At 44.0% G+C, this 12,731-nt stretch overlaps 1 long non-coding RNA gene across 2 annotated transcripts; it reads right to left on the reverse strand.

The window, feature by feature from the left end:
* Nucleotides 1–7,731: 7,731 nt before the first annotated feature.
* On the reverse strand, nt 7,732–9,882 carry LOC144164315 (uncharacterized). Of its 2 annotated transcripts, XR_013321153.1 has the most exons (5): nt 9,437–9,882; nt 8,637–8,700; nt 8,402–8,536; nt 8,176–8,271; nt 7,732–8,076 (listed from the first exon to the last, which is right to left on the reverse strand). It is a non-coding gene; the product is annotated as an uncharacterized LOC144164315 (long non-coding RNA). The 2 variants fall into 2 exon arrangements; XR_013321152.1 differs by having other exon boundaries at nt 7,732–8,271.
* Between the last annotated feature and the right edge of the window lie 2,849 nt (nt 9,883–12,731).

Below are 12,731 nucleotides of genomic sequence, written 5' to 3' on the forward strand. Positions count from 1 at the left end.
TCACTGGGGTGGTAGCCACCCATTGCAGCAAAAAAAACGCAACACGAAATTTTCGTGTCAGTACTCCTTTAAGGGCGGCGCGATCCACGAAAGACCTACGCGTTTCACTTGAACTGTACATCAAGGATGCCTTCCTGCATAAACAGTTTTGTGTAACGGTGTTTTTTGACCTACAGAAGGCTTATGACAGCGCTTGGTTATACGGGATCTTTAGAGACATGAAAGCATTCGGTGTTTCTGGCAATACGTTAGGCACCCTTGCTAGTTACTTGTCGGACAGAACCTTTCTTGTGAGAGTTGGTAGTTCACTCTCAAGGTTTCCCATGCAAGAAATCAGCGTGCCGCAAGGTGGAGTTTTAAGCTGCACTCTGTTCATAGTTAAAATGAACTATCTTCAGAAGGCACGGCCACCTACAATTTATTATTCCATGTATGTAGACGACGTCCAAATATCATCGAAATCATATATTATGTCTATCTGCGAACGTCCAGTTCAGCTTTGTCTGAAAACTTGCTGACTGGGCTGATAGCAATGGGTTTAAGATCAATCCAGAAAAAAGTACGTGTGTTGTGTTTTCTAAACGGCGTGGGATGCGGCCAGATCCGGACATCCAACTCAATAGTGTGTCGATTCCAGTCGATTCCAGCATAGTTCTTAACAACAGCCTTACCTGCATCCCGCGCATAACACTGCTTAAACAAAAATCCATAGAAACGATGAACATTCTTAATAAAGAAAGTGATCCCTAATATAAAACCACACGGGTGGCAAAAAAACGGCAAACAAAGGAAGTGCGTCAAACAGCTCAGCGAAAACTAAACTTAGATGAGACTGTATATGGGTAATCAATTTTTGTTTGTTTCTCGGATTGTATAACGAAAGAGATAATGTTATACTTAAGCTGTGTTATGCAAACGCAGCTTACAAATGGCGCGAACAAGAACCCACGAAGTAGAATTTTCTTTACTAGAATACCCTGCTTCGCTCATGGTTTTTTATCTAATGCTGAGTGGAATGGGCGCAGCGCAGATGCTTACGGAAAAGCATGGTTCACGGGTAGCACGGTTCATGCACCCATAAATATTTTAAGACGTTATTATGGTGAATTTATCAACTAATACTTTCCAGCTCCATAATTCTTGATAAACAGGAGCATTGGTTTTGTGAATAGAGGAATTAAAAAAACATTACGCCCACCTCCCCTCGCGGGAACCCTGGTGTGATGCGACACTGAGGGGGTTCAAGCGCAAGCGGAGAGCAACCGTCGACCGAAAGGCCGCCGGAGATTGGCACACCGGTTATATGCGCAGCGCGCCCGAAGGAGAGGAGACCGCGGAAGAGAGTACTGCACATGCGCCGGCGCCAGTGTGTGTGCCGCGGCTATGACGCAACACAATCCAAAAGAATCCACTTTAACCCAATCCAATCCAATCCCATCCAATCTAATCCTATACAAGCCAAGCCAAGCCAAGCCAAGCCAATCCATTCAAATCCAATCCAATGCCCCTAGCGAGAGAGGGGCATCGGAGAGGAGAGGGGGTGAGCGGCGGAGAGCGCAGCACGCGCGGCGAGGAGAATGGGGGAGGGGCGGACGACAACAACGCCGATGACGCTGCATGGACAAGGCGAGTGAATGAGATGCAGTCGCATCTAAAAATTTCAGTTCAACGTTAGCACTTCGCTGGTGGAGCGATAGCCACCTTAAGACGACATAGCAGCGCGGCTACTATTGGGTTAACATCGCACTCAAATTGATTTCACGTGCGCATTTTCTCTACAGCGGCTTTTTGTATGCTGATCACCGCAAGATGGAGCGTTCCTATATTTTACCTAAAATGCAATAGATTGCTCACCGATGAGGTAATTGCAATTTTCAGGACTTTTGTCGGCATCGGTTAGCCGGGAAACTTAGAAGCAAAGGTGTGGAGTCGCTCCACGGCTTTCTTTTTCGTTGTCATAACCCTTACTTGATTATGTTCGCATTTAACCTCCTACGGCTGTTTGCCCACCTCGGCACCCTGCTCACAATGTACCGGACAGTGTACAGGAGAATATGGAGAATATGTTTCTTATTAATATATTTCATACCAGTACCAGCCAACCAAACAGTATCAGAGCTAACCCATTAAAGTCAATATACATTACGTTCACATCACTTGAACTACGCACCTTTGTAGAGATTGTGAAAGGGAAGGGGGATTAAAAAAGACGACAACGGCAGGAAATCGTTTTTTTTGTCTTAATATAAAAAACGTGCGGGTTATCACAAATTTTCTCTAAGAAAAATGCTGTTTTTTTAATTTACGCAGCATCGTTCTGAAAAAATGATGCTAAAAAATTGTAATAACGCCGTTTTGTGGTTTAGACATCCCTCATTCAGTCGTCTGTTTTTCTTACCTGCTGTTTGAACTGTGTAACAAAAATAATTTTGTATTAATGCATGTGCAAACCGACATTTGTATTGTCAAAACGCCGCCTTGATGTTATTCCGCATGTGAACGTATCGAAAAATGTAAGAATAGGCTGTTGAGAAAATATTTTTTATCTCTGCGCCCACGCTGCGTTTTGTTGTATATGTATCTGATTGCTGATTAGGATTCTAAGGCAATGAGTACAGCTGTTAACAAAACCAAATTACGATATTGGTGTTTTATGCTGTGTTGGGTTGGGTAATAATAATGATATGGAGAGGGACGCATTCTTTTTGTGACAATAACTGCTTCCCGTCTATTTTTTTGTTCATTCGTTACCACACAAGGGCTTCTCAAGCTATTTCCAATCAAAGCTTTACAGATGTCGCCGGGTGGTTTCGCCGTCACAGTATATTTGGCTTTCCTTTTACCCCAGCTACGCCGTATGAATAGTACGACTCACATACGAAACTCTCGTTGCTTGACACCTTACTTGTGAAATGGGTTGATTCGAATCAGAGGAACTGAAAGCAACTGAATTAGTTTTTAAAATAAACATATTGACGAAGCTTGTGGCTAAATTAGTACATCTGAATACAAAGGACAGTTGTGGTGTAATATCTGACCGCGTATAAATACGAAAATATCAGGGTTTGCAGAACTATATGTAGCTTACCACCTCAATTGGAGTACAGAAAGCGCAGGGCAGGACCGCCACCATTAAGTGCAATTTACTAGCCTACGTCCATAGCAAACTATTTTTGGCAGATTAACGGAGCCATGAAGACAAAATCCAAGTTGGGTTTATTAGAAAGACTGCCTAGTCCCGATAACAATGATACCAATATCATCGCAATCTTCAAAAAATAACGGAGATATTAAAGAAAACGTGTGAAGCAGTCACGACCCCCTAGCCAATTTCGCGCAACTTTTCTATGACGTCATGGAACCTTGTTTTTGCGATTGGCGGCCGCCTAACTGACCTGTCGCGACGACACATGACTGGACGTCTGTAATGGGGAATCTAGTTCCGTTTGACGGCATCACTTGAATGCTAACGTGCAGTTAACGCACTGAAACTTATGTTTTATTGCTGGCCCGTATGACGTCATTCTTGCTCATAACACGTCACTGTGGCGCAAAATTTGAAAGTTTCTAAATACTTCTTGCTTTTTTTTCCGTTAAGAAAACATCTGTTGTGGCTGCAATGGAGCTGAGTGAGATACTGAACCCTAGTTCTTTCAAGTTAAACGAAGTTGTATTTTCTCTTCACGGCTCCTTTAAGTAGAAGTGGAAAGCAGGAGGGTGCCTGATTTACACGCATCTGATTTGTTGAGCAATTTGCACAGATTTCACCAAGGAGAGCATAAAACAAGAGAGTGAGCAACCGTAAGTTTGTAATATAAAACCTTACGCGTGAGAAATAAATGTGGGGGAGGGGTGTCGCGCGTGTCACGCGGCAGAGAAATAAGGCTCGGGTTGAGGGATTCGATTTCCACACAATATATTTACAAAAACAAACCTCAAACCAACGCGATCATAACAAACGAACAAGCATATCACACAACACAAAAAAAGCAAGCAGAACCTCACACTACCAAAAATCTAGTCAAAAAAGTCACTTCAATACATTAACTGTCTGTGTCAAATTCAAACTAATCCTACCGCTGGTACCACGACGAACCTGTTGCGATGCCGATGACGCGACCCATTGTGTCGGTTGGCTTACGCGTTGCCAGGAAGACAGACAGGAAAGAGGCGCAATAACAACTGAGCTTTATTCGCACCGAAAGCGCTTATAAAGGAACGAAAAACACCATTTGATACTAGTTGCACCACGTATGAAAACGCTTACAGCTTTCACACACGTTCAATTACAGCTTTCAATCGTTTTCACACGTGGTGCAGCTGTAAGCGTTTTCACACGTGGCGCAACTAGTATCAAATGGTGTTTTTCGTTCCTTTATAAGCGCTTTCGGTGCGAATAAAGCTCAGTTGTTAGTGCGCCTCTTCCTCTTTCCTGCCTGTTTTCCTTCCTCCAGTTGTGCCTGGCGCTCAACCTGTTTCCATGATGAAGTACCAACTAGCTCGCATAGACACATTCAGTTCAGTGGTGATGAGGCACGTGCGTCCGAGCGCGTGCGAAAGTGACCAACGCCGAGTCCAGAAGGAGAGAGCCACCACAGCTCACAGCCTGTGGGGCTGTGTCAAAAACCCGCGCGAAGCGTCGACAGAGACTATGATCCCGCCGCAGCTCGAAGCTGCAGCGGGAAGCTACACCCAGGAAGAGAAGACCAAGGGCGTCCTGCAAATCTCCGCGGCTTTGGAAAGGCAACTACCGAGCGAAGCCAACGGAAGGTTACCGCCCCAAAGAAAGGGAAAGCGAAGCCGGCCGAAGGGAGTAGCGAGGCTCAAGCCGAAGTAGAGGGCAGTAAGGCCAGAAGACGTCAAGGCCGCGTCGCAAAAAGACACTCTCCCTCCCTCCCGCGCGAGGGGAATCTAACCGAGGTGCAAGCACTGCAATAAAGTTTCTTTTTTCTCTCACTAGTCTGTTTAAATGTGGTAGCTTGATTGACGTTCCAGCCGTGCTACATTTTTTTACATCTCATCGAAGTAAACTCGCGGTCAACATCTTGGAGAGTATCACAAAATTTGAAAGAGGGCTTTTAATTTGTGGTTCAGCATAAGAGCTATTTTTTTTCACTATCTGCTTTAAATTGGGCGCAATATAGATGTGGTCACCGCGTGGAGATTAAAAATAACAATTTTTCTGTTCCAACCTCACTTATATTTTCTTTATACAGAACATATATAATTTATACAAGTGTGAGGGAAGTCGCTATCCCTACAGAACTTCGTGGAAAGCCGGGCGGATACGCCTATCCTCTCATGCTACGAGTACACACGCTCGAGGAAAAGACTGATGCAAAATGTTTCTGATCATAATGGAATTATATGTTAACCAATTATGAGAAGATTTTAAAAGAAGCGGATGTGTGTTTTATATTAGACTGTGAATGTGGTGTTTCTAAGTTTTTTCGTAATTACAATTATAATTTTGTTTGTTTTTAAAAACATCTAAGAAAAAAAGAATGCACTTATACACTGCATACTTAGCCCCTGACTACGTTTCGCGTTAGTGGAGATGGCCTAGGATTTTAAGTGCGAATGCACTTCTTAAGCGACCCTGAATCACGCGTCCACCGCCGTCCGTCCATCAGCACTATATACCCACTTAGGGCGATTGGCCAAGAAGAATTCTTTCGCATCACCCGTGCATTCCCACTTACTTGGCACATACCCACGTGGGGATTGGCCAGGAATCGGGCGTGAGAAGGGCTAATGCACCCGCTTAAAGGAGTACTGACACGAAATTTCAAAGCTGAGATCCGCTCTAGCAATCAAGTACAACGACAACACAAATAGGTGTCTGTGCATGGCACATACCCACGTGGGGGATTGGCCAGGAATCGGGCGTGAGAAGGGCTAATGCACCCGCTTAAAGGAGTACTGACACGAAATTTCAAAGCTGAGATCCGCTCTAGCAATCAAGTACAAGGACAACACAAATAGGTGTCTGTGAATAAATGCATCTTTCTTTCTTTGTAGTTGTGTGTGTGTGTGTGATCTCTCTTTCGCGAACATTACCGAACCGCGCAAATTCAACTCGTGCATTCGCACTTTCACGTTCTTCCCCTCGGGGAAGTGCGAGGGAATTTTTTATGGTTAGCTGACCGTATTGTGCATGAAAAACATGAGTACCTACACGAATCACTTGAACTCGAGGTCTAGAAGAACCTTGCAGACATTGGTGCATGGTGTCCATATATAAATATACTAATAAAGATAAATGTCATGCGCACAGCTCGGATGCTCAAGTTCCTCATTGAAGTGTTCGGCCGCAGCAATGGCATAAACTTCAGCGCTAAAAACTGAACAAACGAGAATATGCCAGACTCAATGCCTACCTGCAATAACTGGTTCGTTGACGGCCCCTGAAAGGGACACTGAAGTGATATGTAAACATTGCGGGATTACTAGCGCAAATTGTAGTCCGGAGTCCCCAGGCCATGTTTCGACCACTCTAGGCGCGTTTACGCGATTTTATTTAGTAGAAAAACTAATTCGAAAACGCTGTCCTCCTCTCTTTACGCTCGCCCATTTTCTGTGGCGTTTTCGTGTGACGTCAGGAGGGGATGAGCTGGCAATTGGCTGCGCCACGGCTGCGCTACTGCACGGCTCCCCGGCCGACAGAGTCAGTCGGCCCAGCGTTTCGTCCGCCGGCCGCCAGCGGGTCGTCGCAATCAAGGAGGTTAAAAAAAATTGCTTGGTCGCAATTCGTTCGCTTAGTTGAAACGAAGCCAGGACACCCCAAGTAGCACCAAAACATTAGAAGAACGTATTTTTTTTGTTTGGTGCTAACGTTAGAGCAATGTTCTTAATGTCATTTTTTTGAAATGTTTAACTAATGTTATCAAAAACGTTGCAGTAATGTTTTGTCAAACATTATTTAAACGTCCACAAAACATTTTTACAACGTATTATTAATGTTAGTGTTACATTTCCCTAACGTTGCAGCGAACACGCTAATAACGTTCAAAAAACGTTTAAAAACAATGTAAAACGTTACATCACATTTCTCCAAACGTTATGCGAACAGTAAGAAAGCATTTCTACAACATATAAATACTTTTGGAGTTACGTTTTTTAAACGTCCACAAAACATTTTTACAACATATTATTAATGTTAGTGTTACATTTCCCTAACGTTGCAGCGAACAAGCTAATAACGTTCAAAAAACGTTTAAAAACAATGTAAAACGTTACATCACATTTCGCCAAACGTTATGCGAACAGTAAGAAAGCATTTCTACAACATATAAATACTTTTGGAGTTACGTTTACCTAACGTTGCAGAAGCACCCTACAAAAACATTCTAAGAACAACTAAAAAACGTTACAGTAACGTTTCGTCAAACATTATTGGAACTGTGAGGAAGCATTTCGACAACATAGTAATTATGTTGGATTTACATTTACTTAACGTTGCAGAAAACACGCTTGAAACAATCTTTTAACGTTGCAAAACCTTTTCAGAATGTGGACCAGGAACGTTACAGTGACGTTTTGCCAAACGTGTGGAATGTGTATCGTGGAGCATTGTTTCTGTTATCCACGTTTGCCGGTTACGATATATTTTAAAGCATTTTCAAAATAACAAGGAAAAGTGAAATTTCAAATAAAATGTTATTTTATTTTTGCATGGTTACATTTTTTTTATTTACATTCAATTGCTTCTGCTGTGCAGGAGAGGAGGCTCCATCCAGGGGCTGGCTGCGTCTGTGTGGAAAAAGCAAACAGTTCCTACTTCAGTACGCTGCGGCAGTAGGCGGTTTTTGCGCGAAAAAGTAGTCGCCGCCTAAGGATTTGTTTAGTTAACGAGCGCACACACGCACACACACGCACATGCACACACGCACGCACTAAAAGGAGAGTAACTGAACAAGCAGCTACACAGCAACTCGTGCTAACCATATGACCAGAAGAAAGCAAGCGCACAAAATTTTGGGTCACCTGACTCCCAACTTGAATCTCCCGAGTCAGTAACCTATACAGGTTAGTGACTGTTCGTCAAAGTCGCTCGCTAGCGGAGTGTTGTGTCTTCTACATGGTTCATGTATTTTTATTAGGCAGAGATTAGGATGAAAATCATTTAAATATAAATGCACTAATTAATTTTGAGAAAATTAGTTTATTGCTTACCTTGTGGGTTCCTGTAAGCCCAATATTCGCAAAGTGGATCCAGTCACCAATGATGTGGCCCGCTATCGAGTGTGACCTGCGTCACACCAGCAGCAGCTGGAAAGCATAGGGCGCGACTAGTTATGGGCTGCATAGCAGTTCATAAATTGAACTACTAAAACAAATCAAAATACGCTCTCAGAAATTTTCTACACTCACCAAATACTACTCGGGAACGGATACTAACCTCTCGGACCTTTTTCTTCTTTTCTTCCGGTCCAACTGTATATAGATGACCGCTACCTCAATCGAAACAACCCATCTGAAAATTCGCATGGTTGTAGAAGCGACGTTTGCTCCTCCAGACCGGCAGATCTTTCACCTAAAAAAGAACACAAAGTGCTACAGAGGTATTACAGATGGTTCACACAAAAGAAACACCCATTAAACACGAATGTGTATAATTGTCCAAGTTTACTTACGTAATAAAGGGAACCAAAGTGGGAACTCATAAACGAACAACTTCGATCCTAGTCTTTCTCAGCACTGAAAAGAGTTGTGTGACATGTTTAATACATGCTTGGAACAGGCTAGGGGAAGAAAGGAGGAAGAATTTGAGCATTTTACAACAACCCGGGCATTCTTCTTTTTTTTTTTTTTGCACGAATGCAGGAAGGTTCTGTTTTTCAGTCAAAGCCATGCGTATCATTGCAGCCACTAAATTTGTTAGCGTTTTCACGCTCGGCGTTGTTACCTCGTCATATGAAACGCACCCTGTTATTCATCACTGCTGAGCATTTACAAGATTTTTGAAAAGTTGGGAAGAGCGCCTGGAACCACGGCTGTAAAAGCCTTTGATTCAAGCTGTTCGAAACCGCACCACCGATGAACAGTACTAGAACTAGCCTTTTAGCTAGAAGCATGTCTGTTTTATTTCGGCGAACGACGGCTGTGCATGATCAATGCTACCCCAATGAAAGCGTGCTGGTTCCAAACTTCTGATAAAGTACGCGCAGTAGGCAAAATTCTGTATCCAGAGTGACCTCTTTTGGGCGGAACGGTTCCCTTTAGAGGGAGTGGGTGATCGCTAGCATGACCAAGTACCTCCCACACCTCTTAACCCCAATTCCCCCCTTCGGATCTTTATCGGCTTAGTTGAAAGTGGCACCTGCCCTGGTCATTCCAGCTCCTGTTGTGCTGTGCGTTATCGATTGAATTCGCTTTTCCATTTTGATTCGCTAAACCCGCTAGCCATTTACACAATTGAGCAATATTTACTTACCAGTTTCTATGGTCTCGGGATTGGCACTCATCGTCGATGAACTCCGCGGCTTTCCCGGTTTGAGGGTATCTTGAAAACCATAGCCTGCAATGAAAGTGACTTCGACTCTTTACCAGCTGCTATTTGCCAGCCTTTTGGGGTGCATTTCTCACAACTCAAGAACGCGCTATGCTGCGTTAATGCATTTCAAAAATGTAAGTCGCAAACGAACGCATGTATTCGAACAGCGCACTTTTTCCCACCCTCTGTGACACCTTCAGCCCTCAAAGTGCCCCTTTCTAACAAAGTTGGCTATATAGTTACGCAGGTTGTCTGGTTGCTTACTCGCCAGCGAAGAAAGCTATGACAAAAGGCTCAGGTTTGCAGCTTTTAACAATATATCCCAGAAGTCTGACGAACTTTTTGCGATAGGTACACTGTCATACCGTCTAAGTTCACCAGCGGCAAAATAGGCTACCAAGGGGTGCATTCCTTTTTTTTTCACGTTAAGGAACCCCGGCGTTCCCAACATAATTATCGCATCGCCAGGCAATTAGGGGCAAACGTAATGCTTTTTTTTTTTTTTTCAAAATTTCGCACAGCGCACTAACGTGACACGCACATTATTTTGTTTCGCGTGCCCAAGCCGCTACCTCACTTGCCCGGCTGAAGTGAAGATCATTCGAGTGTGGGCGAGGTTAGTTATCCGAATTCACTTTGCTTTGCACAAAGCGCGCAAAAATCGTTTCCATGCAACGAACAAAAATCGTTTCCATGCAACGTACCCGTAACATCGATTCTTCCATCAATACTGCCTACTATATAGTTCACCAAACATATAAGGCCCGTTCACACTTGTGACGATGAGACGCGATTTCGGAAACTTTTGCCGCCCGGCGATCCGTTTTGTCGTTCGGTCTCGGCCAATTTGTCGCCGCGACAGAAATCGCGTTGTTCGTCGCAAGTGTGCACGGGCCTATAAGCAAGAAAATACTCACGAGTTGCTCCTGCACACCTTCCTTGTATGTCACTTACATTGCCCAAACGCCGCCTCTGGCGCTTCGTTTTGAATATCCAGCGATAAACGGGTCTCGGTTGGACAGACCACGGAAAAAGATATAACACCATCGAACAGGCTACGACTGAACAAGCATGCGCTTGCGCATATACTTACGTCTACAACTGCAGTGTTCCAGGTAAACGATCCCGTGTAACGACTGGAGCTGGGTGCGCACGGGGTCGGCAGTGGCGAGAAAAGACCCCTTGAGCCCTTGACCTTTTTTCTTTCCCTCTCATATGGGGCGAGAAGGCAGTGGATCTCCAAGCAACTTTCCGCAGCCGCTGTCTGCGGCTGAAACCTGTCTGAATGAACAAAGCCGTGGGGGGATGCTACACAAAGGAACGTCGCACAATGCGACGGGAAACTTCTCCACCCGCCCTTGGGGACAGCGCCGCGAAGTTCACCTTTTACATCGCAAAGTACCTGCTCGTCTCAACGAACAGAATGAAGAGGACTCGCGAACAAGATTGACTTTGAACGAGACTGATCGTGATGCCCGGATCAAGGAACGCTTCATAACCAAACATGAAATACGAGTCGTGTAGGGAGAAAATTTGTAAAAAACACCAGTGGCATTTTTTTTTTTGTAAACTAGAACTTAAACGTTTTGATTCACTAGTCAGAAATATCATGCTTCGATGAAAAAAGAATTGTGGGCAACTTAACCAGTCCGGCTGGTGCGTACGGAATAACTGTGTGGTCACATAACTACAAAAAAGGGTTTTTTTTTTGTGTACATGTATGCTTTAAACAAGCGAGTTACCCCTGCAGCCTTGAGCACTATTAGCGAACACGATTACGTAATTTCTCGCCTGATCGCCGATAAAGCATGCCTTCGCCAGGAATGGGTGGTGGTGGTGGTGATTTATTAACAAAGGAGGGAAGAGAAAAGGCCTGGGGATATTGTTGAACTCAACGGGGAGTTCACCCTCATACGACCCCCTTCGCACATGGAGTCCATCTCTCTCTCTCCCCCCCCCCCCTTCTTCCTCCCCCGTTAAACGGCTCCGAAAATTACATAGTCTCACGACTAGAAATAATAGGATATCATTTCACAGTAAATCACGGAATATTACACAAATTACGGGATATTACGGCTAGAAACTGCTCTTTCTAATGTTTTCTAAAATGTTTTCTGAGTGAATCTAGAGCAATCTCTCCCCTGCCCAAAGAACCACAACTTAATAGGAAATAAGCCGCAACGAGTAAAATAAATCTGCTTTATAATAGGTGTTGCTTGAAGTGTGTTAAAAAAAAAACCTAACAATGGACACAAATCGTAAGATAAACTTTTGAAACGCGGCATTAATATAATAAAAAAATTCAGTAAGTGCAGTAAATAGTCATTCACGGCATATGATTTAACAAAATCAAAATATAACAATACGTTCAAAGCAAATAAGGCATACAAGAACCAGACCGAAGTAGGTGGCTAGTACCAACAAATATATTTTACATGACCTGCTCGAGACAGCTAGCGCACCGCTGGCGTTGTCTTATTACCGCTGTTTCCAGAAAACTGCACGTGCACTGCTTGCGTACTCAAACGCTTCGTCGTCATTTTCTACCGTCGTTGTCTTCTTCCATCGTGGCACGTTAGGAGCACACTACGAGTAACCATATCTGTTCTTCAAAATGTTTTCGCATCGAAATGCCTTTGAACCGAGAAGTCCGTGCATCGGAAAGCCCGTGCGCCGAAACGTGCTTCACCGAAATGTCCCAGACCCCGTCATAACAGTAACAGGGAGACACTGAGATCGGATGATTCGATTCAAATTAGCTCGATGGCATAGGCGCCAACAAAGTGGGCGCCGAAAGGCTCGATCCCCCCCCCCTCTTCCCTCACCCTCCCCATTTTTCGAGGGCTTCGTGTCTTTACGCCGCACACGATGATGGGAAAAATATGGGTACGCAGCTTTTCAACAACAAACGCAACTCAAGGTTTTAAACGAAGTTCGCGTAATTGGAGGCTAAACATTGCGCTTCGGCTGATTATAAGGACTCGAATACTTCCTAATCGTTTTGCCCTTGCCTGTGAGAAGAATTTGGGCTTTGAGTTAGCACAATGTCTGCAAGGCACAAAATGGGAAAAAAGGAGTCATTTCAATTACATTTGAACCAGGATGTAACTAACTTCCATGTGACGAATTCCTGGATTTAACAAAGTTTTTCAAATCCCCATTGACAGCCTCATTGAAAACGATGCGTTTTCGACCTGACCTCTTTATAACGAAGGCATGGCAACAGTTACACCTT

The sequence above is a fragment of the Haemaphysalis longicornis genome, unplaced genomic scaffold (genome assembly GCF_048455015.1).
Source record: "Haemaphysalis longicornis isolate Haplotype H1 unplaced genomic scaffold, Haemaphysalis longicornis Haplotype H1 scaffold_13, whole genome shotgun sequence".
In the NCBI taxonomy this organism is placed as follows: Eukaryota; Metazoa; Arthropoda; class Arachnida; order Ixodida; family Ixodidae; genus Haemaphysalis; species Haemaphysalis longicornis.